Source organism: Pan troglodytes, chromosome 1 (assembly GCF_028858775.2).
Source record: "Pan troglodytes isolate AG18354 chromosome 1, NHGRI_mPanTro3-v2.0_pri, whole genome shotgun sequence".
Lineage (NCBI taxonomy): Eukaryota > Metazoa > Chordata > Mammalia > Primates > Hominidae > Pan > Pan troglodytes.
In genome coordinates this window covers 80,468,502-80,495,634 of record NC_072398.2, presented here as the reverse complement: position 1 = coordinate 80,495,634, position 27,133 = coordinate 80,468,502, and the positions used below count along the sequence as shown (strand labels likewise).

At 39.1% G+C, this 27,133-nt stretch overlaps 1 long non-coding RNA gene across 1 annotated transcript in view; it reads left to right on the top strand.

The window, feature by feature from the left end:
- The first annotated feature begins 15,536 nt into the window (after window positions 1–15,536).
- Window positions 15,537–27,133, top strand: part of LOC107969194 (uncharacterized) — a 71,310-nt gene continuing 59,713 nt past the window's right edge. The window contains exon 1 of the long non-coding RNA XR_001710863.3: window positions 15,537–15,673. This is a non-coding gene — a long non-coding RNA (uncharacterized LOC107969194). The remainder of the gene's footprint in view (window positions 15,674–27,133) is intronic.

Sequence of the window (27,133 nt, the reverse complement as noted above, 5' to 3'; positions counted from 1 at the left end):
AATAGAAAAAAACCTGAGAGAAATTAAACGATTTAGCAAAAATCACACAGCTTCAAAGCACAGAGTCAAGAATCAAATTTTGGTCTTCTGGTTCAAAAGCCCAGTCATGGAGCCCAGTGACACTGTGGATGTGCCCTTGGCCAGGGATGGGAGAATGTGCCTCCTCCAGAGCATGGCCCAAGAGTGAGGGAGTTTTGACTCTTCTTTGGGGTCCTCCAGAGACTCTGGAAAGGAGCTTAGGTCTGACGCAATGTCCATGGAGGGGGGCCAGAGCTGTTGTTGATCTCAAGGTGTAAAAGGCTTGGGTAGGGCCGTGGAGGGGCTGCTCTGAGGCAGAGCTGATGCCAGGCTGACCAGCTGTAGCAAGCTCAGATGTTCTCTCAGGGGATGAGCGTGTATGTTCATGGGTGAAGGAGGATGTTAGGTGAGGAGAAAGCTAGCAGGTCTTCATTTATACCACACCCCACAACTACCACCATGATTGCAGGGCAATGGAACTGTACCCAAGTAAGGGAGAGATCCCAGTACATGGGCAAGAAGGCTTGTGTTCATGGATTTCAGTTCAGGCCCTGAGCTGCTCATGCTCTCTCACCCAGAGATCTCCCTTTCAACAGAATCAACAATGAGTATCGCAACTGGGGGTGTGGCATCAAAGCACAACTGGGGCTGGTGTGGAGAGGCTGGGTTTTCCTGCTTCTAAGGTGCAACCCAAGAGACAGGTGGTTGACTGAATCCATGCAGGGTTCAGGATAATAGTGAACTGACAACAGAGAGTGGGGAAAGAAAATGTACTATACAATTAAGGAGGTGTTTTAGTTGAGGCTATTGAAATAGGGAGAATGTTCATTAATAAGCACTGTCTCAAAGAAAAGAGAGGAAAACACAGGGTTTTATAAAGGCAGATAAATAAAAGCATCATAAGGAAGGGTCTTATCTTGGAATATTCAGGATATCGCAGGGCAGGGTGGTCTTTTGCAGTAGCTGTTTTGGAAACACAAAAGGGTAGAGGTTTCAGAGAATATAAAGAGGGGAAGAGTCTGAATCTTTGCTGTTTTCCAGGACCACAGAGATCAGATGAGTTTCAACACTGTCAGAGTATAAGGCAGTCATTGTTAGGTGTTGGGTGGGCATGGCTGTGGGACAGGTGCAGCCCAGGAGTGTATCAGGAAGTTAGTAATCGGGAGGCCTCTGTGGACCAGTGTCACCTGGAAGCAGTAGGATGGTGGCGCTGGCATGAGCCCACTCTCAAGAACTGATTGTTAAATATACAACAATATTGTGACAAAGATTATTTGCTTGGCCAAACTTTAGTCAGGCTTCTGAAGCTTCTCCTAGGCCTATTTGTGTATTTCCCTTGTAAAACCAGTCTTGGCAAAGAGCCCTGCTAAGTTAGTTTAGCAACAATCTACCACCCTACATATCTGATCAAATTCCTCATTCTTCACCATCCCCGAAGTAATGTCAGATCACTCTAGCCCATCTTCAGTAAACATGTTGTTAGGTAGACTTAGCCAGAATCCCCCTTACCCCTGATGTTTCCTCTCAATAATTTTTCATTTAATAGCTCCTACCTTGATCCCATTTTCCCACCCTATATTCCGAGTTAAGCCTCATCTCCCCTCTTCACTGTAAGACCCTGTTGCACTGGTCCCTACCACCTATAGTGAAGATCTTGAATAAAATCTTTCTCGCTGTGATTTAAAAAGTATCACTGAACACTTTTTTCTTTAGCAATTGTGAAGTGGCTGTTAAACCACTGGTAGTTTGAAATTGGATGGTGAGAGTATTTATACCATGAAAATTGGCAAACACTATAAATCAGGTTTCCTCCATTGTCCACACACCCAGAGAACTGGTCACACCTTTACCAGTATACCACTGCCCAGAAATCCCTGTGGAGGAGGCAAAATTTGAAATCAACTGGAAAGTTGGGGAAAAAAAAGTATCTTGTATTTCTCCTCCACAAGCCAGTGCCAGAAAACAGAGGGTTAAGACTTGCAATTCTTAAACTCCAAAACTAAGTACCATGAACTGAAATAGAAATAAATTAAAAGTTGCTATAAGTAAGGACAGATAGATATAGTCTGAACAAGGATTTTTATTTTCTTTTTGAAATAGGACAGAAGAATTGCCCCAGAAAATTTGTGACACACAGATACAGTACCCATGCGTCATTCTATCATACAGGGAATTCTGTTTAACATATGTTTTCTGAGTATCGACAATCTGGTGATTATGAGATTTATAGTGCCTTCTGAATTTTCAAATAAAAAATAGGCTTCTTATTGTTTGACTCTTGTATATTTTGTGGTATTATTATTTTTTAAAAGTGTGTATAATAACATCTACTTTTTTTTAAAAAAAACAAATTTTGGTTAACCAATATGTTGAATTATTCAAGCAATTCAAGAATGGATAAAAACATAGCTTAGTGCAGGCCTGAAGAAAAATCCATGTTATGTTATATCAGAGTAGAATACTCAGTTCTTCTAGTGTGTATCCTCCTTTAAGGTGATTCTATAATTCAACCTCTAGCCTTATCATCCTTTTACCCTGACAAATTATTTGCATCATAGTTCTGTCTTCAAAGATGCATTTAATTGTCCTCCCAACCTTTTTTTTGAGACAGAGTCTCACTCTGTCGTCCAGGCTGGAGTGCAGTGGCACAATCTCGGCTCACTGCAACCTCTGCCTCCTGAGCTTACGTGATTCTCCTGCCTCAGACTCTTGAGTAGCTGGCATTACAGGCATGTGCCATCACACTCAGCTAATTTTTTTTGTGTTTTTGTTTTAGAGACAGTGTTTCACTATGTTGCCTAGGCTGGTTTCAAACTCCTGAGCTCAAGGAATCCACCCGCCCTGGCCTCCCAAAGTGCTGGGATTACTGGTGTGAGCCACTGCACCCAGCCCAGTTCTCCAGTTTTTTCATATGAACTGTTGAATTGAGGGTGATCAGAGAGAAGAGTAGAATTATATTTGGGCAAACCTATTTCTGCTACTGACACAAAAATGAAAAGAAACCCCTCAAAGCATATATCAAATTCAGAATTTTGCTTTGCAGAATAAATAGAAGTTAGCTAGACAAGGGAGGAGAAAGGGATTCCAGTAAAAGAAATAGCATTTGGTTATGTCATTGTACTATAAGGCATTCACTGTTGTCTTATTTGAAATATAAATACGTTTGAGATGGGACAAAGATGGAGTAAAATGAGGAGGAAGAAGAGCAGTTAGGCAGTAGTCTCATCATTCAGAGCCTTCTGGGTTAATCTTACTTGTGAGCTTGAGCTTTACTCTGAAAGCACTGGGGAGCTCTCCAAGAACTGGAATCAGGGCAATGGGAGTGGTATGTTTTCAGACTGTTGGAGGATGACCCAGGAAGCTATGTATTAGGGAGGGATGATAGAAAGTGCTGAAGACCTGAACTGAGATTGGCAGAGGTTCAGGGATTCTAAAGAGATCCTAAGGAGGAAGTATCTGCAGGTCTTGGTGACACGACTGATTGGTTGACTGGTCATGGGGATTGAGAGAGAATAAGGGATAAAAAGATTCAAAGGTTTCTGCATCTAAAGACTGAATGGGTAGCATAACATTTGCCAAGACCAGGACTACAAGAGGATTTTTGAGTAGATGCATTCAACCTGTATCTGGTGAAGAGCATCCTTGGGCAAAACTGCCAACTTCTTATAATTCTTTATTCTCTTTATTAACTTGTTATATTTCAATAGTAACATGGCTTAAGCTGTCTGTCTTCATGATGGCTAATTATGGGCATATGTTAATTAAGGGTATAAAGCGAATACTATACAGCTAAGAATGAATCAGTGTAAGTCTGTATAATAGTGAAAGCCTCCATTGTAGCTAGCCTTGTTCAGCTGAGCGAGGAACTAAGTCATCAGCACACTCATCTGATTTTCACTGACTGCTGTATAATCTTTTTGAGAATCACTTAGGCATTCTTAAGCTTCTATTTGTAATTAAATAACTTTAAGTAATTATTTTATTGATTAACCTTTTAAAATAGCAATGCAAACAAATGGCATTACTGTTTTTAATAAAATGAACTCACTGGAACTCTTTTCTGAGCTCCAAAACATTGATATCCCTTAATATAATGGAGCCCTGATATTAAATTAGAATATGTGCTCCACAGCCATAATATGGAATATTATTTGTTAGAAAATCCATCAAGAATTGAATTCTGTTTTAATGTAATAGTATTTGTTTCCTAAGAATTTGATATTGATTTAAAAATGCATTAACTTAGTCAATGAAAGTGAAAGTTTTGAAAGTGGAACTTTCTAATCTGTTGAGTCTGCACGTCATCGTTGGCTTTTACCCCCACTACCTGCAAGCTTATCTGCATCAGTCCTCTCCTCCTTTTCTGTCTCATTAGAATGCAAACCCCACCTTCTGTCTGAAGCTGTCCTTTTCAACTGAGCCTCCAAGTTCTTATCTCCTTCTGCTTCCTCTGAGGCCATTCAATATCTCTCTCTACTGTATCTTCAATCTCTCTTTCTAGTAACTACCCTTAACATGGAAGTATGCTCACATCTGTTCCCTCTTATGGAAAAAATCCCTGGCAGGTCTAAGCCACCTTCATCTACTGTCCTGTTTTGCCCTTCTGTTCACAGCCACATTTCTCAAAAGACTAGTTTATCCTCATTGTCCCTGCTTTATCATCTCTAATTAACTCTTCAGCCAATAAGATTTTCATTCCCACTAATGCTCTGAAACTACCCTTATTATCTGGACAGCCATTGGAGGGTTATAAACAGAGAGGTGACATGATGTGGCTTATGTTTTGTCAGGGTTACTCTGAAAGGTGCGAGTAGGAAAGCGTGGAGACCTACTAGATTGTTATTAAAATAGTGCTTATAAGATACAATGGTGGCTTGGACTAAGATGGTAGCAATGAGGATAATGAGAAGTGGTCAGATATGGTGGATGTTTTGAAGGTAGAGTTGACAGAACAGATGAAGTAGAGATGGAGTGTGAGACAAAGGGACGAGACAAAGGTGATTCCAAGGTTTTTACCTGAACAAAGAAAAATGGGAAAATGCCAGTCAATGCTATTCTGTAGTGTTGGGCTGTCATACAGATTATCTTAATGCTCCACTGCAGATGGTAAAGACTTTGGATTTTACTCTGAGTGACAAAAGAAGTACAGAGATTTTTGAGAAGGAGAGTGACATGATTTGACTTACATTTTAAAAAATTACTTTGATTTCTTACTAGAGAATAGGCTATAAGTGAACAAAGATGGAAGAAAGGTGATTAGTGAGGCAGCTTTGCAGAAATGCAGGAAAAAGATGATGGTGGCTGGAGCCAAGGTGATAGCAGTCCAAGTAGTGAGATGTGGTCATATTCTGGTGATAATTTCAGAGAAGAACTGACATAGTATGTTGTTATGGGGGTTAACAGGAGAAGAGGAATCAAGGATTACTTTAAGGTTTTGGCCTGAGGAACTAAAAGTTACAGGACAGGATGGAAAGTTAAAGAGTTTATTTTTTTGGAATGATAAACTTGAAATGCTTATTAAAAATCCAAGTGGAGATATTGACTAGCGATTGTATTTACAAGGCTGGTGTTCAGAGGAGGAGTTAAGCTAGGCATATGAATTAGGGAATCGTCATCATAGACATGGTGTTTAAATCTACAAGACTGGGGGAAGATCACCAAGAGAGTGAGTATAGACGCTGAACATCTAAAGAGCCTGTGATCCTGGTCCTGTACACATTTAGATGGCAGGCATATAAGTAGGAACTGACAAAGAAGATTGAGAAGGAGCAGCAAATGAAGTAGGTAGAAGGCCAAGAAAGAAAGATATTCCAGAAAAAAAGTACTTCAGGAAGGAAACCATGATCCTGAGTGTCAAATGCTGCAGAGTCAAGTGCAATGGCCTATGGTAATTAAGCCCTGGATTTGACTATGTGTGTATGTGTTGTAGGTGGTGGGGAGAGGGCATGAAGACTTTTGCAAGAGCAGTTTTAAAGGTGTACTAGGAGGGAAAGTTTGATTGGAATGGGTTCAAGAGAGAATGGAAAGAACAGAAGGGAAGACACCAAGTATAGACAACTTCCGATGATTGCTAAGAAACAGGGCAATAGTTGGAGGCAAAAATGGGTTTGAGAGATGGGTTTTAAAATGAGATAAACAACAGTGTGTTTGTATGCAGATAGGAGAATTCATTATGGAGTAAAGAGATGAAAGATTGGAGGGAGCAAAATCTTTGAGAAGGTAAAAGGGAATGGAACTCAGAGCACAAATATCGGGGTTGACTTCAGCTAGAAGCAAGTAGTTCATGCGTCGTAACAAGAGTTAAGACAATGCATATAGGTAGACTGGTGGATGGGAGCACATGGATGTTCTGTTATAAGCTGCGAATATAAGATGAGGAATTGTAGATTTGAAGTGGGAGGAAAAGGTGTGAAATTCTTGTCTAGAAGAGAGGGAGATTGAATGAATTAGAGATATATAATAGGATGAGAGGATACCACAAAAGGACTCAGGGAGGTTAGTGGCTGTGCGTTGAAAGTGACAGCAGTTAGCCTGGCTGTGTGTTTTCTCTAGCTGGGGTGGAAGTTCAGAGAGGAAAGGGTGCACCAACATCTCTCTTCTTTTCCTTATTTTTTCTTGCAGCACACAAAGCTCCTGAAGCTCTTGGCTGTTTGCTCCAAGCTTTGAGTTCAGTCCTGGATGAGAGCTGGGGGTTGAAGACAGACAGCACTTTCTTTGGAATGTCTGCTCTTCCTGCCAGTCAGCATTCATCTGGCAGGCTGGCCTTTGACTGCACTGGTATTTTAAGCATTCAAATGTGTTCTAAGCCAGTCTGGCAGATATTCTATACAAGTCAAGCCACTGCCCTTTACACCAGAAGGAACTTAGGGACCCTGGAAATCCTCAGTCAGCAGAGTCTGGTTTGAACTGCAATGAAATCCATTTGCCCAGGGACACTAATAGACGCAATTCAGAGGTAAACAGATCTGGAGATTTCATTTAAGAAAAAAAAGAATGTCAAGGAAGGAAGCATCTGGGAAAGGAGTAAAGTTTGGCTATGACAAGCAAAATAGGCTTCAGATAAAATGGTCTCCCCCCACCCAAAAATAAAGCACATAAAGTAGACGAGATAGGAGATCAACCTATAACCTGTCACCTGTATATGTACTGATGTCCTCATCTCTGTGAGCTGGGAATTATAATAGAAATTACATTATAGGGTAGTTTTATATTAATACCTGAAAGGTATTTGGAACATTATTTGACAGAGTAAAGCTCAGTAAATACTAGAAAACATAGTAGTACTGATAAATAATTGTTATTATTTTATTATTATGCCTTGGCTAGTGCTGAGCTGCTTCTTGTTTCTGTGTCTTTTTTTAGGCTATGAAGAAAATCTTATTTAAATAAACAACAAAAATTAACAGATTGATTAATGTGATTCCTGTACAAGGATGACATCCACATCTATGAAGCACATCACGAATGTGATGTGGAGATAACATCAGGTAGCAACAAGGTTCATGGTTTTGAGCCAAAGACCCCCTCAGCCAGCCCAGGCATTTAACCAAACTGCTTAACCTTCAAGAACCTTACTTCTTTGATATGTGAAATGGAGAAAGTGATACTAATTTTTGAGATTTCTATCAGAGTTAAATAAATCAATATATATAGAATGTACCTTGAACAGTGTCAGGTATATAGTATGCATTCAACAATGTTAGGTATGATTATTAATAATTCTGGTGAATCCTCCGTAGGAAAAATCCTTCCTGTTCTTCTCCAGGTACAGAAATCCTCTCCACCTTTTCAGGACCAGCCTGTGAAAGAATCCTGTCCAGAGTCTCCTAGTTTCTTCCTCTGGGCTTCTGTTACACTTTGTTCATCCTTCTGTTGCATCAATTTCCCCCTCGGTTAATTTTGAAAGTCTTTTTCCTTGTATGTTTGTCTCTTGAGCTAGAGTTAATATTTTGTTTGTTTGTTTTTTTAATACACCTATAGACTTATTACAACTCAGCAGAGAGGCTAGGATGCAGTAAGAACCCAACAAATATTTATAGAATTAACTGAGAGTTCTTTCTAATCTTCAAAGCAGGGAAACTGACCTACATTTAGAAGAAACTCCTTCCCCCTCTTTCTTCAAATTTTCCCTATCAGAATTTTGGGAACAATATAGAGTAGTGACTGAACATATGGTCTCCGAAGTCAGTAGACCTCTTCTGAAATTCCATTTCAGCAATTGGCATAGCATTGCAAGGAAGGAGGGGATATACAAAATGCAACGAGAGCATAGTAGAAGACCAGCATTTACTAGTCTCACTTGATCTTGGAGCACAAGTATGTCATACCTGACTCCAATCAAGAAAAGATCACCGTCCAGGCATGACAAAGGAAACAAACTGTTCTTAGGTTGTCTCGATTACTTCCTGCACCAGCTGATCAAAGTAATTAGAGCAGGTAAGAGTTCGGTAAAGACAGGCAAAAAATGGATCCTACTTCCTTGCCAGGGATAAGATAGCATGTTACGAAAATATCACTTAAAACTCTGAGGACAGGCATGAGTCATCAGATCTCCAGTTACTGAAAGCATCTCAGACTTGGTGTAGGAAAGTGGCGGTGAAAGGGAAGGTCGGCCAGAGGAGGACCTCTTAGTCACTTAAGCTGCTGCTGGGCTCTTCTCTGCCACCAGCTGGGCTCATTTTATCAGCATCCAAGAAGAAAGGAACTGAAGTTGTAACACATGTGTCGGTGTAGTGTAATGGAAAGAAAAGTAGATTCAGATCCTGGGTTTATCACTTACTAGCTATGTGGCTTCTTCAAGTTACTTAATCTCTGTGAATATCATTTTACCAAGGACAGTTGAGAGAATTAGAGATGATGTAATATACCTACTATGTACTCACGAACTGGTAACTTCATCATTACCGTGCAGCTGATTCTTTCAAATTAGAGATGCATAATCAAATCTAACTCAGCATAAACAAAATCAATTTCAGTTGAAAGATTCTGGTTATTCCTAGTTTGAGGTGTGGCCCTCCTGAGACTCTTTGTGCCTAGATCAAAATCTCATGAGACCTTAAAGTTGGTTTCTTTTTATTCTGGGTCTACTTGCTGTACCCCAAATCTCAGCTTAGAATATTCTTGAGATTTTTTTTAGGGGTATGAGGTGTGGGAAGATAGCAATACCCGCTTGCTCCTTCTGTGGAGAAAATCGTTCAAGGGTACATGTCCCAGTGATGGTGGATTAGTGATGTCATCTTCCTTCATGAAGGACAATGCTATTAATATTGCAATGATTCACACTGTAACTCCAGGCCTCCAGGCATTTGATGGAGGGAAAGGGTAGGAATAAATGTAAAAGAATATGGAGTGTGGTAGAGAAGGACTAAGACTTAGATGGATTATTTTTGTTGTTTTATTTTATTTTATTTTTTTTGAGACAGTCTCACTCTGTCGCCAGTCTGGAGTGTAGTGGCGCAATCTCGGCTCACTGCAACCTCTGCCTCTGCCTCCCGGGTTCAAGTGATTCTCCTGCCTCAGCCTCCAGAGTCGCTGGGACTACACGCACGTGCCACCACGCCCAGCTAATTTTGTATTTTTTAATAGAGACGGGCTTTCACCATGTTGGCCAGGATGGTCTCAATCTCTAGACCTTGTGATCCGCTCGCCTTGGCCTTCTAAAATGCTGGGATTACAGGCGTGAGCCACCGTGCCCAGCTTAGATGGAAAATTTTAAATGGGCAGTGGCACCTTCTTTAGCTTTGAGAGAAGAGAAACACGGAGGTCACTGGTGGGCTTAATTAAGGATAGGAGAGAGAGGGAAATTAGAGAGGGAGTTAGAAAAGGAAGAAGAAGAAAAAGAATTAAAGGGAACAATAAAGGAGGGACACATTAAAAGAGAAAGAAAAATAGTGGCTTGAGGACAAGGCAAGAAAAGAGTGACATTATTTAGAATTGAAACTCAAGCTTTGGGGATGACCAATGAAAGACAATTTAATTTGTAAAATAAATTCAGAGGTCAAAGGGGTCCCAGAAAAAAGGTGTTTAGGAACATCTAACTCAGTGGTGAGATGTTTTGGTGAATTTGATGAAATTCATGGACAAAAAAGGCATGTAAATTACAACTTCTCTGTACAATTTTATGGAGTTTATACATTTCCTAAAGCCAATCTGTGGATCCCTTCTTAGGAGATTTTGTTTTATGTGTTTTTATACATCGTTCTGAGACAGCGATAAATGTAGTTTCCTCAGGAAGATCTGAAAGTCAAAACAAAGAGCTTACTAATATTTTCTTGGTGTCTTCTCCACAGCATGAATATCACTTTTCAAATCTAGCTGTGATCATATTTAAATATTTAGTCTATTTAGGCATATCTTTTTTTAATTTCAGGTTTTGTCTTTTTTTTTTTTTTTTTTTTTTTTTTTTTTTTTTTTTTAGAACGTTACTATTAGTAAATGGTCCAAGGGCTCTGGGCCCAACAGAAGAATATCGTCACTTTGAAGAACAAAATTTACCTTTGGAGTGTTAGACTTTTTCAGGCTGGAAGTCAGAGGTCCTCTGGTGACTCCTCAAGTGACAAGGCTTGTTTTACATTTACACAATAAATTGAGGAGAATAGAAGTTTCATTGCATAGTGTCATGAAGGAAAGGAGAGATGATTGTTTAGGAACTGGGCCATCTAGGTTAGTGCAGGTTGAATACCCTGGTTTTCTAGTCCACCCAGCAGCAGGAGTCTGTTGATTTCCCCTCTCGTGCTTCCCTGTGGTGCTGCCTTTGATACCGTCGGTCATTCCCCCTCCTGCCACCTTCTTTCTCTTTAACAGATTCTGCCTGCTCAGCTTTTGCCTTGCTGTTTTCTCCCTCCAAGTATTTTGTTTTCTTTTCCCCATTTTAAGTGCTGACCTCTTTGAATGTATTCCAGATTGCCCATGAGAGCCACTGGTGGATGCTTATTCATCATCACTTATGATGGAGACTTTCGTGGTCATTCCACAGCAGCGGCTCCTGGGGCCTGTGTCCAGCCTCGGCCAGTCTCTGTGACCAGTGTCACCATCATGTAGTCAGTGTCCTTCACAGCATAACAGTTTCTTCTCCAGTGTAATAGATGTTGCACTTTGTAGGTTTACGAAGCTCTATTCTCATATCCTGTGCATTGTCTGATCCTCACAATAATCTTACAAGGATTATTATCATGCCCACTTTGCACACAAGGAAATGGAGAGTCAATGGAGTTGCAGGGAAGACTCCAGGTCACTCAGTTATCAAATGGGAGAGCAAACTCAAATCCAGGTCTTCTGATCCCAAAGTCTTCATGGATAGCAGTAAAGAGAAGAGAAGTTGGGGGCAAGGCAGGAGAGATGTGAAAACTGATATGGAGATAAAATGACTATTTCAGAGGGTGAAAACATTGGTTTGCATGTGTGTGTTTGCTAACATTTTGGTTGGAACCAGCTCTGGGGGGTGCACTAGGGAAAGAGAAAGGGTAACAGAGCAGCAGATCCAGCAAGTTCTCCAGGCACTGGGCACAGGTGCCAAGGCACGTGTTCTTTCACCTGCCTATTCTTGATCTAGAGATCAGCAACATCAGAGGAAAAGGATAATGGCCTCAGCAGTATATGCAGAAGGACCTGCAAAGGGTCCTCTGAGCTGCAAAGCTTCCCTTCTCCCCAGTGCCATTTAGGAATGCGCTGTACGTTGAGAGTCACTTCTGGCCTGGCCTGGTAGTAAGTGAGATCTCTTGACTTCCTCAATGCCTTTTGGAGGGCTTGAATGCTGTGTGTCCCTTTTCCTAACTTCTTTATTTTCAGCTGTGGGCTCATTAGCATAATGCCTCTGACTGACTCAGGCACTGATGGTGAAACACTCTAAGTTGCCTTCCACTCTTCAGTCAAAAAAGGGGCAGCATGGGACTTCTGTATGGTGATTACTCTCACGATCTGATGTATTAGTGGTTCTCAAAGCTTAATAGGTATAAGAGTCATTCAGGGAGTTTGTTAAATTACAGGTTTTCAGTCCTGTCTGTCAGATATTCTGAATCAGAAGTTTGAAATGGGGCTCGGGAAGATATGCATTTCAATAAAGTATCTCAGGATATATTTATGCAAATGATTTTTGGATTATGCAAGAGAAACATTGTAATTTGGATGAGTCTTGGTTTATTTTCACTAAATAGAATAATAAGATTTACTTCATCAGACTGCAAACAAATCCCTTGAGTGCAGAAACCACGTGTGTATCTTCTACCTTAATTCTTAGCACGTTGCCTGGCATAGAGTAGGTTAAATTCAGTTACCCACAACTCTCAGTACCTCTTTGTTAGTCTGAGCTGGGGGACTGCAGAAGACTTGGTTCTCAGTCTCTGGGGCTGAAGAAGAAATTGGGGTACACCGCATGGGGAGCTGTGGCATGTGCTGAGGAAGTGATGTTAGTTTTCAGAACATAAAATTCTGCCTATGCTGTTACATTTTTATATGAACCTTTAATGTCTTTTCTCTGGAAGCAATTTAAGTCTTAATGTTTTGTGTCTTCTACAATGCCTTACTTTGAGTAGGCTGTCAAATAAGGATTCCCCAACCTTTACTTCATTTTCCGATGTTCTTAGCAATCCTATCTAGTAAATTCTCATTCTTTATGGTTTATACCATGCCTCAGTGTTTTCTATATCGGATGTGGGGTGAAAAGTTGAACATTCTGGCAAAAGCATTAGCTTAGCTCATGATGTGCTCTGAGCAGACTCAATGATTGGTGGAAAAGTACATTTGAGTGCATCTGACTCCCATGGAGAAATGCCATACAGTGGCAGGTAGAGAATCTGACCTTTGGGAGTAATGCCAATCTAGTGTCAATAGCCAGGACCTGTCTAAACATCATGGAAAATCTAACTCTTTGACAAACAAACCAGGAGTCATTCATAGCTTCCTGAATTACACCCAGGAAGGAGAGATTGAATACTCCACACACCATTTTCCGAGATGTTCCAGAGGAAATCAGCAATTTTAGCCAAGTTTCCAGGAAACCTCAGAGGTTTATCACTTCATACAGCCAGGAGCAGGGATTCGGATGGATAGATTTTATAGATTCTTTCTTTCAGAAGAAAACAGACTAAATCAGCAAACTGTTGGTCCAAAATAAAATTTTGTCTATGACAGAGTGTTCCATCACCTGGCATCACATAAAATGTTTTAATATGAATCCTTGAGAAGCAACTGTTCTTCTTTTAACCAAAGCAAATAAAGAAGTTAACATTGGAGTCCCTCATGTTGGAAAGGATTTGCTGAACATCTGCTGAGAGGAAGTTCTGTTGAGATTCCTCCTCTTTTAATTCTTTACCTATTAAATGCCTTTACAAAAAAGTGGGATGCTTACTGCTTGAAATGTCAGCAGCACCTCCTGTACCTTAATTTTCTCAATTAAAGAATGTAGACTCTGACCCACTGTAGGAAGAACCATCTGGTTAAGTGGTGTTTTTGTTGGTTTCCAGGTTATCCCATGCAACAGTGCATGGGAAGTGGGGGATTCTTAAAGCTTCTTTAGATTTTATCCTCACAGATAAAAATAGGTGGTTTGAGGAGGAATAAAATGGTTCTTAATTGTCCTAAGTAGCTTGTTATGATAGCTGATGTCTTCATGTTTGGTGAAATGATCTTTCAACTGAGTATAAGTCTATCTAATTTAGGGGAAGATTTTTGGATGACTAGTACTCAAATGTTTGCCCACTTGGAGCCTTCCCTTAAATAATTTAAGTGTCATTTGACTGGTCAAGTCTTGGTTAATGGACAGACACATTCAAGGGTTCAATCCTATCACTGTTCTTTCTCAAGTTGCAGTCTCTCCTCTCCTTTCATCATTTATAACTTCCCTGAGCAAATGTATCTCATCTTCCCAAGAAGCCTTTCTGATATCCTGCATGCCTGAGGTTTTTGTTTTAGCTGCTATGAGTCAGGGTTTACACATCTATTCCCTTATACTTGTCCAAATGTTTTTTCTACCTGTTGATTGTCATTCTAGCTGAAGCCTATCAGATGGCCTTGTGGAGATGTAGGAGGGGCAGGTGGAGTCTCTGAATTCAAGGGGGAGGTCTGGGTTGGCAATATTCATTATGAAAAGAAGTGACTAAATAGTCACTTAGTCACTACTAGATGACTAAGTAGATGAGGTGGTATTACCACTCCCTCCTTGGAGTGCTCTCCTTATTTGGCTTCTGTGACACTATTCTCCCTTATGTCTTCTCTTGCACCTTCTTTCCATTTTTCTTGGAAGACTCCTTTTTCCCCATCAGCCCCTTTAATGCTATATTCCATAGGGTCTTTTCTTCTGTATTTATCTCACTCCACTCACTCTTACTTGGGATCTTATCCATGTTTATGCTTTTTACCACCATTTAATGCACCATCACACGATGCTGTAATTATTTGTTTACCTGTCTCTTTCCCCCACTGAACTGTGAGCTCCTTAAGGATAAGGACTATATCTAGATCCTTAGCACCTAACATAGCACCTAACTATGGTAGGTGTTTTATAAATAGTTGATGAATAAATAAGTGCATTTATTCATGTATTCCTTTGTCCCACAAAAACAATTAAAACTCCTCTATGCCTGCTATTGGAGGAACCAGGAGAAATGGTAATGATGAACAAGAGAAGGAGGGTATCTTCCCATGACCTATTTTTATAAATGATGACTAGTTAGTTATTCAGACCAGTTCATGAGGCCTATGTTACTCAAAATAGGGCACTAATTGCATTATTTCAATTCCCTCTCAATACTGTACATAACATGGTGACCATGGGAAAATGCACTTAGAGTTCTAAGCAACCAACTTGGACACCTTTGCTAAAGAAGTTTTTCTTTAGTAGTCTGTCTATTACTAGTCCTGTTCTTGGTGCTTGTTGATGTAACTACATTGTCATTCTTTGATTTGGGTCCTTTATCCCTAATCCACATAAAATAACAGGTCATGGGTCAAATGTAGAAGACAGCGTGACAAAATGTAGAAGGGGGACACCATGACGAAAAGCACAAGACCTAATGCTCAGTTGCCCAAAACCTGAACAGAAGCACTGAAGAGGGGGAAGTGCACGGGAAGGAGGGGAGAAGAGGAGTAAGTATTTGCTGAAAATAGATTCGTACCCCCTCTAAACCGATTTATAGAAAAACAACAGAGATGGTCAAAGTGAGTGTTGGAGAAGTAGATTAAAAATTATGATAAATGTGGGTGGAGCCATGAATGTTTTCTTGGTTATATGGAATTGCCTGTTTTATGGTTTTTGAGGACTTCTTGCATGAAGCAACCTTAAGAAAGGTCATTTAACAGTAATTAGCTTCTTAGCTAAATTAAGTATACTTTCTTCTTAGCTGGACTCAGAAAACTGGGCCAAGGTGGGAACCTATTCTCTCTTGGGGAAGCCCCACTTGCTTTTGTTGGAAGCTCTGAAAAGCTTTCAGATCAATTGTTCCCTCTGGGTGTCAGATATCTTCCAGGGAAACTGGCTCCTTTTTCTGAGTGTTTTCTGGGGCCAGTTGCTGGGTGCCCTCAGAGACGGAGTATGTCCGTTGCCTGCTCTTCAAAGCATTAGGATAGTGTGTGTGTGCAGGGAATGGGTGGGTGGATATTTTTATCCCCCCCATAACCAGGTGCAAGAGGGACAAGAAAAATCTACTTCTAAATTTGAAAGGTGAGTATTAAATTGTATGCCAATTGTCTGTTTGTAATAATCTAAGGCAGCTTCTGTCTGGGTTAGCTCTGTACAGTGCCACAGAAAAGGTCAAACCATTTCATTTTCTATTTTCTAAGTACATAGAGATAGCTTTTCTTAGATTGTTTGACCTTCCTTTCTCCTCACCTCGCAGAAGGAGGTTCAGATGTGTTGCTTGTCAGATGCAGGAAGGCCCTTTCTACCTCAGACTGATGCCCCCGTGTTGAGCTACCCCAAGATAGAGGAGGTGATTGAGATGTTGAAGGTTAAAAGACCAGTCACATAAGATTAATTAGAAGAGAAGAATAAAGAGACTTCATGACAACGCATTGTGGCAGGCCTAATAGTCATATCCACACATCTGAAGGATTGTGATGAAGAAGAGCAGGAGTCGAGTTATTTTATATTGCTCCAAAGAACAGGACTGTGGAAGTTGCAAGGGACAGATATTGGCATAGTACAAGAAACCATCCTATCAGGAGAATTGCCAAGAATCCAGTAGGCTTCCTGAAGTAGCAAACTTTTGTCTCCATGTGTGTTTAAGCAGGAATAGGACAAGCGCCTGCAGGATGGAGTTGGTAGGATTCTTCTTGGGGAGAGAAGCCTCAAGGATTCTAAGCATCCTTCCTTTTGTCTTGCTTTCTTTACATTTCCTTCTGGTGCATTGGGAATAATTGCTTTCGTCTACTTTGTAGGAGCTAGGAAGGAGTCAGGGAAAGTTTTCTACGTGCTTTGAGCTCTGATGGTTAAAATTGCTTTGCAAACTAGAGTGCTACAACTTGGGGGTGCTCTTCTGGGGTGTCTCGTTGTCAATTTTAGCAAGCATTATTTCTGAATCATTGTGTGCTCTCCTAGCATCTGTCCTCTAAGGATGCTACTTTTCAGTTATCTCTGAAGGTGGCCTGAGGGGACACTTTCTTTTTTTTTTAAAGTTTCTGTGCTATCTTTTTTCTTGGGTGCCCCTTTCCTGTTTCCTCGGGATGCTGAGAATGTGTTGGACAAGTGCAAGTAAATGAAGCAGAGTCAGCTTAGAAATAAACATTCCTTCCCTGTCAGGAAAAAAATCACTTTTCTAGTCTGTCTAGATTTTAAAGTGTGATCCTCAGTGGCGTCCTGCCATCCTCTGTGTGCTGGTGTGGGGTGTACCATGCCCCCTGCCCTGCAGCACACGCTGTTCTTCCTGGAAGGCTGATCACAGGCAGAGATTGTAGTGGCTACTTGCATACCAAGGACCAAGACACACCTCTTCTCAAACATTTCCTGCTCTCCTCTGGAGTTCAGGTAAGTCCACTCGCCTCTCCTGAGCTCACCCTACTCAGTGCTTAGTAGTGAGAGTTGTAATTCCTTCTAACAGTTCCGAAGTTTTTCTATAATATGGAAAGACTCTCATTTGCCTTTTAGGTCTTTCAATTAGTGGAGGTCAATATAGGTCTTTGAACTTAGGTAAGATTGTTCTGGTTCCCATGTAACTTAACGCCTTTCAGCTGGCCAGCTTACTCTGTACTATGGATGCCTGGTCCCCAGCTGAGGCCAACGAATAGGTAGCCAACAAACAGACAGATTTAGCCAGTTATCATGTCTATCCCATCCTGCTGCTTTGGGTTACAACCCTACTCTAAGCAGACATAGAAAGACTTGAGTCCCTAATGTAGCCCTCAAGAAAGAGATGATCCAGGTGTCCTTTCTAGTTATAGGGCACTGATGATGTAAGTGCCTTCCCTTATTATTTTTATTATCTTCCTCTTTCTCTCACACATACTCAAATGCACACACATAAAAAAACACACACATAGAGCAGGCTGCACCCTCACTCAGCTCCCGTAGTCTTTGTTTCTCCCTTTCCCAATTTTCTTTTATTCCTAGAAAATAATGGCATTAATGAGGAAAGCCACCAACTTCACATAGCCTGATTTTAAAGAACTATGGCTGATGTACTTCAATGAACTGTTGGCTTGATATATCTCTTTGACATTTATGGGGCCAGGTCCCACTGTAATGGTGTGAGAGGCAGGTTGGGTAGAATGCAGAAGACATTGGGGAATGAAAGACACTTGCTGGTGAAATCAAGGGCTTACTTTCTGGAAAGGAGGCTTGTTGGTGAAGAGAGATGGTTGTATCAAGGGGAGGGTCAGCTAAGTAGTTTTATTTCAGACTAGAAAGTGATACAAAGTTATACCAGGGTAAGCCAAGACAAAGAGTTATTAATAATTTTCTAATTCCTACCTCTAGAAAAGTTTCCATTATTTATTTACTTTTGTTTATTTTTTCCTAGCTTTCATTCTACCCCAAAACAACACCAAAGAAGCTTCTATAAGTTTTAACCATCTAAATAATGACGTGATAGCAATAACATCTATTGGTCCCTTATTATATGACAGGAAATGTACCATGCACATTTATTATCTCATTGAAATAATCTACATATATGATGTATATAATTGTCACCCTCAAATTACAGATGAAAACAAAGAGAGATTTGGAGACGTTAAATGACTTTTCCAAGGTCACACTCCTAGTTAGTGGCAAAACAGAATTGGACACTTTGATCTTTTAAATTTCAGGCCAATGCTTCTTCCATTACTTTTTGGCTGTTCTCAATATCTCTAGGTACAGAGGAAATGGTGGTGGCATTGAAAACTTCTCTAATGTAAGAAGGCACTGTAGAAACCTGATCAATCAGAATTCCTCAGTGGCAAAGGAGAGATTTAATGCACAACAAATACTGTCATGACAAAAATAACACCTTAGACTAATAAATTCATTTATTTAATAATATTTATTGAAAATATATTATGTAAAGGGCATTATTCAAGGAGCTGGAGATAAATTGGGAAAAAAGAGACAATAGATAATTCCTCTGCCCTCATGAAGCTTATATTCTACTCAGAGAAGATAGATAATAAAGAATGAAAAAATTGTTAAGTGCTCTGCAGAGAATTAAAATCAGCCAATGGGATAGAATCGTAACATTATCAGATCTTAATATTATCATAATCTTAATATTATGAGATTTCAAGATTTACTAGAAAGCTTCAGTAATCAAGATAGGGTTGTAATTTGTAGTAAATCTTGAAATCTGTTAATATTAAGTCCCTAAACTTCATGTTTTTTTCAAAATTTTTTGGACATTTATGGAGTCAGGTCCCATGGTAATATGTATATAATGTGTATATACACACATATGAAAGACATAGATGAAATGAACAGAAGAGAGTCCAGGAATAGACCCACATATATATGGCCAAGTGACCTTCTGTATCTTTTTTAGATTATTTATAATGCACACAGCCATCACTTCCTAAGTTGACCAATGTACTTTCATTTGTGGTTCTGTGATTAGTTCTATGACAGCAATAGTGTCACTGTATTTTTTCCCTTTTCATACAATGCTTGGAAGGATTTGCACTTTTACAATAGCCTTTGAGTAGAAGAGGATATAAGTAAATATGAGTATTGTAGTGTAAGTATATAAAAATGATGGCATTGAAACATTTCTAATTTTTTTAATATTAGAAAAATCTAAGACTAAAATGTGTTTATTTTAAACATGAGACATAAAGTAAATTAAATTCTGAGCAATAATAATGTTATAAAAAAGTTGATGATTGTTCATCAATTAATTCTTGATAAAAGTGCCAAAGCAATTCAATGGAGAAAGGATAATCTTTATAATAAATGAGTGAAAACAATTGATATCCATGTGCAGAAAAGACCTCAAATCTTACCTCATATCTTGCATAAAAATTAACTTGATATGGATCATCATAAACATAAACATAAGAGTGAAAACTGCAAAACTTTTAGAAGAAAAATCAGAAAAAAATCTCAGTGACCTTGGGTTAGGCCAAGGAGGCTGGAGCCCAGTCAGTAAAGGAGTGAGGAACCAGTTATGATGGGGAAGTGGACAGGGCTGATCGTGTTCAGGTTTGATTCATTTGTCAAGAATGTTTTATAAAGTGGTTGAATACCTCTAGAAAGAGGTACATGGTGTTTGGCTGTCTCTTGATTTATGTTTTAAAATGGTCATCTTGGCTGTCATTTGGAGAATGGTTCCCAGTGAGGGCCAAGTGTAAAGAGGGGGTTCGATAAGGAGGATTGACACTGTTACATGGCTGAGATGAGAGCTATTGGGGCCTTGTATCAGTGTGATATCAGTAGAGATGGAAAGAAGTGAACAGATGGAGGATATTTGCCTATCACTTTATGATTTGCAAAAGACTTTCAGATACTTTATCTCTTTTGGTTTTACAACAATCCTTGAGAGGTAGTAAAGATATAATTCTCATTTTGCAAATAAGGGAATTAGCCTCTGAAAATGTAGATTTGTTTCTATCCATACAGCTAGTAAATGGAAGGGCTGTGTGGGGAAACTCAGTCTTCTTGATACAGTAGAGATGTTGCTTATTCCCTAACAAATTCCCTCCCCTGGAGCCAGAAGAAATCCCACACATGAGCATCATCGCCATAGCTAAATACAGTCACACTTTTTGGCTCTTTTCTGCTATAGCTCTATTTTGGGTTAATCTACCTCGTACTGACTCTCAAACAGTTTAACAGCTATTTCAGGCATCTATTTCTGCTCAAAGATGCACTGCTCCTATTTTTGTAAGCCAGATGATGCAGAGAATAGGTAATGTGATAGGAAAATTTTGCCCCTCATAAATCACTGACTCACATCATAACAAGATTACCAGAGATCCAAATATGTACTGTCTAATGACATCTGTAAAGATGACAGCACATGATTATATTCCTCTTTGATGTTTTAATAGTATTTACACAAAATAAAGACTATTTATAAAAAGATACAATATTTGATATTTTACAGATATTATCTCCACTATTTTTTGCAATAATGCTGATAGGCTCAAGGACGTTAATTATCCCAAATACTTAGAAAGTGCTTTGTTTCAATGTTTGAATTCAAGTCTCTAAGGCCAAAAGCCAAGTTTTTTCCACCATGATACTGTTTATTAGAAGAAAGAGTAAAACCATTATGTACTTTCCTTCTTGGCATTTAGTATTTCCATCCCAGCCAGCACCAGCAGTGGGAAGCAGGCACGATTTCCCATAATTGAATACTTTAGTAAAGAATTTACAACTCAGAAGCACCACAAAATACAGTTCTTAGACTTTCTTCTAGATCATGCCTACAATAAGAATCTTTGATCTTCTGCAGGTGTGACACCTGTTTATTATTTTATTTTACATGACTCCAGCACTCCTTCTCTCTACAAATACTACATGAACAACCCTGCTATTCAGCATAAGTGAATTAAAATGAAATTTTCCCATTTGTTCTTTTTAGGGATTTTTGCAAATGCTCTGGAAATTTGCAAGACCAGTGATTTGTTGACATCAGATCTATAGCCGGTAGCATTGTCAGCTGACAGCTTTCCAAAGAAGATAGGAAGTAATCAGTGCAACCTTTGTGGAAATTTGTTTAATAAAAACCCAGAGCAACATTGAATCTATATTCAACAAGAAAGATCTAAGTCTTAATATTCATATTGAGAAACTGGTTTGGAATGTTGATAAGATAAGTTGAATATAAATTATTACCAAACATAAACCTCTTTGGGGGATTTTGCTTATTTTCATTATCAAATAATGGCAATCAGTTTAGTTTTGCTGGTCAGTGACTAACCCTAAACCTCTTAACGTAGCTGGGAATAGGATGTCAAGCTTTGGTAGTGAGAGCTAGATGGCACTATGGTGTAATTCTGTGGGGTGCCCAATTATGAAGAGTTTGTCTGATTGTGATGATAGAGGTTTCTGGAATAAGAAATTCTGCTCTTTTTTGCTTGTGTCTTCTCTAACTGCACTTCTCTAAGTGCAATATAGTACAACATAGGAAGGCTAGGAAGAAGTTTCTGGTGTAGGAAGGCTGAAGATAAGCATTGTCTTCTGTCTTGCTCATTCACTCCTGCTCTTGATTTCTTTCTGATAAGCTGTGTGTGACATGCACAGATACACACACACACAAACACACCCACACCCTTGTGGAGATTTTTTCTTTAAAAATCAATTAGGAGTATTTCAGACAAAAGATGATATACACTCCTTCTAACCCATGTCCCTGATTCAGCAGTTTTTCCCTCTAGTGACACAGGTGCTATTTATAGGTCATACATGAGCTGAGGCCAGAGCCTACTATGTGAACAGCTTGTACTGTGGCAAGAAGGACAACGATTGTGAAAGCTAATCATATGAATTGGGGCATTCTTGTTATACCCTACTAAAACAGGGTGGAGAAGCCAGGGGGAGAAAACATTCCAAGCACATGACATTGATCTAAGAATGTAATTCTCTGCAAGCCTAGTTGCTGAAATTTCCTGCTGTAACCTGATTTATCTAAGAGCTGCTGAAACAACCCCTTGTGTTTTACCTACTGCCTTCAGTCACCAACCAAATCCTGCCAACTCTCCCAGACCTTACTAGTGCCAGTGAGATTTTTCAAAGGACAATATGTAACGTTTCCTTTTTTAAAAAATAAAACCCCTAACCTCTTTGTTTTTGGGACATACTAAAGACAGTCTGCATGTATGGCCTGAATTACCATTGTTTCCTCCCCACGAAATGGCTTAATTTCAGAGATTCATCTCTATGCTTTATTTGACTTTGACAGTACTTTAGAATTGGAAGAAGACATTAGCAGTTTCTTAGTTCAACTTCCCACTACCGGATGTTTGAAGTTCATCTCCTTAATTTTGAAAAACATTTGATTTCCTGATATTTGAGTCTATTTGCAGAAGTTTAGGAAGGCTAGGAAGAAGTTTCTGGTGTAGGAAGGCTGAAGATGTCGGCCATGACTGTGCAGTCTCCTATGATAGAGCAAGACAGGATGAAACTGAAGGGCCAGGAGATTAACAAAATGGTACCTTCTAAGTGTGTGCTGCTATGTTACATGGCATCCTGTAGGGGGAGCTAAGCCATCCAACAGCTTTAGAGGTAGCATTTAAGGCAATGATATCTTTTGCGTCTCACAACTCCTCTTTCTTTACCCTCCCTCCGTAGCTTTCCAGCTGCCAGAAATGTTATAAATACGTCATCTGCCCTCGATACAAGAAGAACAGACTATTCAGAGCACAGGAAAGAGAAAGACCATGATGGAAGAGATGATTGTGTGAGGGCCTCTAGGAAAATTTCCCTTCCCTCATATTTCCCCTTCAACCTGTCTCAGGATCATAGACACCCATTCTCAGAGATAAAGTGTATTTCTGAATTGAGGCTAGTTTTACTCCATAGGAACTTGTCAAAATGTACATGTCTTTGGTCACATAGTATGACCAGGTTTCCTGCAAACAATTTAAAAGAAAATGAGAAAATAAAAAGAGGTAAGCTATTGGAGTGCTGAGAATAGTGTTCTAAAAAATAAGTGGGATTCTAGGTAATTTTTGATAGGAGGAGAAGTAATGGCTGGAAGATGTGAGTGAGGTCTGGCTGCAGGAGTGGAGGTCTAAATGAGACATCTTGGGAATCCCGGGCAACTAGAGGTTAGCTTGAAGGTGAAACATTGGGAGGGGGATTGGTATTTGTGAGGGAGGAGAGGGTCATCTGTGAGGGAGGTGATGAGGAAGTGTCAAAAATTACTTTACTTGGATCCAAGTTCTCTTGAGAATTTGTCCTGGAACCTAAGGCTCTATTCTCATCATAAATGCACTTTTAATTTTTTAGTATTTAGAAAATCCATTCCATGTAGCATTACTGTTGGGTGCCTCTTTAACATTCTTTTCTTCCGCTCTTACTTCCTGGCAGACTTGGTTTTGTTAGTATAAACAACCACGTCCGGAGAGCCATGTGTCTAGGGAAGGCAGGTCCCCGGGCCAGCCCAGGGATGGAGGTTGAGGGAGTTGACAATGATGTTCCAAGCCAATCAAAGTGGTTCTACTCACTTTAAGTGTCTTTGGTTCAGGGCAAATGATAATTCTGGCCACTGAACCATGAAGAAAAGTCTGTTGGGGGCTGCTAGGAAAAGTTAACTTGCTTTAATAAAGATACGGACAGAAAATGGTTTCTTCTTCCTCTAAACATTTTCTTGTCTGTATGATGTCACGTCTGGAATTACTGTAGAATCTTGAAACCAGGAGAAAAACTAATCTGAGGGCAAAACGACCCATCCAAAATGGCAGGACACATAGAGAGAGAAAGAAATTGGATTCTAATGCTGTTAAATCAGCTGACTCTGCAGTCACCCTATCTCGAGAGTTCTTGCTTTGTGGCGTAATGAACTTTCTTTTTGCCCCAGCTTCATTGAGGCATAATTAACATAAAACTGTATATACTTAAGGTATATAACTTGAAGTTTTGATAAATGTATACATTGTGAAATGATCACCACATTCAAGCTAAGCTAATTAACATATCCATCACCCACATAGTTTCTTTCTTTTCTTTTTCTCTTTCTTTCTTTCTTTTCTTCCTTCCTTCCTTCCTTCCTTTCTTTTTTCTTTCTTTCTTTCTTTCTCTCTTTCTTTCCTCTTTCTTTCCTTCCTTCCTTCTTTCTTTTTCTCTTTTTTCTTTCCCTTCCTCCCTCCCACCCACCCTTCCTTCCTTCCTTCTCTCTCTTTTTCTTTCTTTCCCTTCCTCCCTTCCTTCCTTCCTTCCTTCCTAGAGTATTATTTACAATGTACCTCTTAGCAAATTTCAAGTATGCAGTACAGTATTAGCTATTTTTTAAGTTTATTGAGGTAAATTTATATACATGAAAATGCATTCTTTTTTGCATAGAAGTCTGTGAGTTTAAACAAAAACATTGGAATTGTTTATCTGTTATGCATTGTTAGTGTCTTTTCTGATTAATTAAGTCATTTTATTCAGAAAATATTTATTTTGCATTAACTGTGCCAACCAGGTTCTATATAGAATTTACAATGAGACATGACATGGTCCTTTGCTTCAAGAAAATAATTATTTCCTAAAAAATATGCAAATGAAAGATGATTCTATAGTAGCACTATTTTGAAAACTAAATCTCAGAGTCTTTAGTTTCATTCGTTCAACCATTCACTCTTTTATTAAACATTTGTTGAAAGCCTACGATGTCTGTCTCTGCAGATATATAAAAGATAAAATCCATCTTCAAAGGGAGACAGAATTGTAAATTAAGAGTTATAATACAATAAAATGTGTTCCACTAGGAGTTTGTATAACTTTTTATCAGCACATTAGTTATGGCACATATAAATTTCTTTGTAATCTTGTCAATCTATGCCTGCTTTTGCTATTCTCTTAGTTTATAAGACCCTTGAGAGCTTTAATAACTCATGTCTGACTCTTCTTTGTACCTCCAGAAAAACTAGCATATTGTCTTGTCTAGTAAATGCTCAAAATAAATATTTGTAGAATAAATTAAATATTTGTTGAGTAAATGAGACAAGTTTAGTAGGTCTTGAAGGAAGTGTCACATTTGTCTCTAATGCCTAGATCCTTTGACTAATGTAAGTGACTAAAGAAAAGTCAAAGGCACAACTATTTATGATTGAAAAAATTTTTACACAGAAAGTTGTCATTACCGCTATCTTTATTTTGGCCTTCCTAACCAACATTTAAGATAAATCAAGTGGTCCATCTTTAACTTTTGACAAAGGCAAATTGAGTGTTCTATCTCATTGACATTTGACCAAATAATGATGTAATGATGTTACATTGACCTTTATCTAGGCATAATTTGTCATATCAGCTGAATCTAGTCTTGTCAAATACTGATATATAATTTTCCATAATTCAGCATATTTTTAGAACTCTTCTCTTTCATGCTATTCATAATTTCCAACATTATGCCCTGCAGATCTACTTGGCTTTAACACCTGATTTTTGAGGGTGTATAATGTACTAGAACATATATAATCTGATTTAGTTCTCACAACAGCCATATACAATTTTCAATACTCACAAATACCTATTACAAATGCTAATAATGTAAACACCATATCCCTTTCTAAAACGTTACATGTACTCTTGTGTGGGTTGCATTTTTACATAGATATTTGGAGGAAAACCAAGAGATGTGGTTCAGTTAAATAGGCAGTTAATTTAAACTCCCTTGTTCTTACAGTGTGTGTTGTGTTTTGTTTACATATGAAGAATGGGACATCACAAAGGCTGGCAGATCCAAGTGAGCACTGCATGAAGGGAGAGGGCAGGTAAACTGGAGATGGAGGAATTGGCCCTAGCGCTGCACTACCAGCAATTATTTAGGGAATTTTTCTCCAAATGTATACATTCAGAAGCTACGTAGAGAAACATGATCTCATGCACAAAAGCATTTGAGAAATGCCCTCTATTGTATCATAATGTAAAGGTTCAAAGCAGTCCTTCAGCAATGGAATTTTGCTCAACCAAGCTTTTTCCAAACTTTACCAAAGAAATGTTGGTAGATGTATTTATATGTGCAACATTCATTCATTTCTTTATTCATACAATAGGTATTTCTGAGCACTTACTTTGTGCCGGGTCCAGACACTGGAGATTCCAGCAGATAAATCTTCATCCTCATGGCTGTTGCTGAATAGGGATATATCAAGGAACAGATTTTGGGAAACACTGGTCAAGGAGTTCTTGCAACCACTGCTATAAGAAGGAAAAATTCAAGGATATATGATTTTTTCTTTATATGTGTAAATATGTGGGACAATTATTAGTCATCAGAGCAGTGGGCTCTCATCTTGCTTTGGCTCTTACAAATATGCTCCAGGGGCAAAGTTACAAAAACCACAGGACTTGAGGGCTTAGAGAAATGTTTTTCTCTTCGTTCTATAAGCTAATTTGATGCCCCAACACACAAATACTTGCTGACCATGAGTATTGTTTGTGGCCAGCTGGCCATACAGATACCTTCTCTGGAACCTTCCTGGTTTCTTCCCGACCTGTGTTTGCTCTCATTCCCGTCTTTACTTACATCAGAATATTTGTTTACATATCCCCAACCTCAATCCCACCTTTCACTTGTCTAGCCTTTATATTTATGCCAATTTTTCTCAGTAATTTCCTACAGAATGAGGAAAAAATGACTTTTGTAGTTATGTCATAGAATCTTTGAGAGAAAAGTTTCAGAATAGTAACAAAGTCTAAGGTGAAATTGAAAAGAATTGGGTGGTGAGTAGAATTGGAAGTGAAGAAAGTTAGTGATGGAGTTGAGAATTTGGGGTAAAAGGAAGGCAGAAGTGAAGAAAGTTAGTGATGGACTTGAGAATTTGGGGTAAAAGGAAGGCAAGATAAAGAAAGTTTACTTAACTAGTTTAGCAGAAAAGTTTTAATGAGCATTTATGGCCACAGAGAACATTTAGGTGTATCTTTAGTGTGAGGTAAAGAATCCTGAGAAAGGAGATTCATTTCCTAGGTGAAGGAGTCAGGTTGGCAGGAAGGATTAATTATGAAAAAAAAAAAAAGGAGTTTATTTTATACTTGATTCAGATGGGAATGAAGAAAGGCTGGACA